The sequence below is a fragment of the Arvicola amphibius genome, chromosome 6 (genome assembly GCF_903992535.2).
Source record: "Arvicola amphibius chromosome 6, mArvAmp1.2, whole genome shotgun sequence".
NCBI lineage: Eukaryota > Metazoa > Chordata > Mammalia > Rodentia > Cricetidae > Arvicola > Arvicola amphibius.
In genome coordinates this window covers 140,367,184-140,368,425 of record NC_052052.2, presented here as the reverse complement: position 1 = coordinate 140,368,425, position 1,242 = coordinate 140,367,184, and positions in this window count along the sequence as shown.

Genomic DNA, 1,242 nt, shown 5'->3' with positions numbered 1-1,242 from the left:
TTGGCAGAAGTGAACTATTCCACAAATCAATCTGCCTATTCTGTCCTGGGCTCACAAATCCATCGCAAAGATAATAACATCTACAACCTTACATGGGGTGATGGATGAGGATGAACATGTCTGGGAATAGCTGCACTTTTTGCTCAGAGACTAAACTTATCTGTTCTTCCATGTTCTTCACAATCCTCTTGGATGTCCTTCCAACATCAGCAAGTAGACAGTTGCCAGATGGTTCTTATATAGCATGGCTGTGGCAAGCTCCATGCCAGTCAGCTCTGTAGACTGTCACCACCAGATCCACAGACATAGTGATAATCCTCAAATCACAATCTTTCTTGCAGATAAGTCTGCCTTTCTGGAGACTTCTGTCTTTTAGCTATCAGCACCATTTAAAATTTACCAGAACAACAATGTTATTAGTCTTGGTAAAGAATTTCTTTCCATGTTAAAATAAGTGTGTGTGTGTGTGTGTGTGTGTGTGTGTGTGTGTGTGTGTGTGTGTGTGTGTGAAAACCAAGCATTTAAACATTTAAAAATTTAAAACACCTACTCGCCTTTGGAATAAAAAGTAATAGCGCCCGAACTCTGTTGATGCCAGTCTTCATGGCTGTTGACACATTTGGATTGTCAATTCTATTTGTGTTCTCTTAACCATAGCTTCTGGTTTCACTTCAACATCCTAGCTTGAAATTTTGGCTTTGTTCAAACATCAATGGTTGCAGAGCCCTGTGAAGCATGAGTCAATAATGTTACCCTTGAAACCACCCCACCTGTTTAGACCGATCTTGCATTTTATAATGAAATGCACTTATGGTTTTTGTTTGGGGATTGAATTGTGGATACGGTAGGACAAGCTACAGTGTCATGCTACAAAAAAAATCCATTTGTACATTTGAATCCTACCTAATACACAAGTATTTGGTTTCTTTCTTATTTTTTTTTTCTATTTGCTAAATCAACATCTTTTAACTCTGTCAGTCTCTAGGGAAGCGAAGCAAGGCATTTGAGCTTAAACAAATAAATGTTTATTGAACAAGAGAATGAAGCAAATAAAGGCCGGATTTGTTTGGCAAGTCAAAGAAGGCCGTGTGAGTGACCATTCGGTACAGGCCATTTGAAATCTCATTGAACTGTGCTAAAATAAGGTATCAGCTGAAAACCCTGAGTTCTTCTAGGGAAAAGGGAGGCAGCGGGAGGTAGGAGGAAGTAGGGGGAGGCACAGAGAGGCACAGCAGTTCTAGG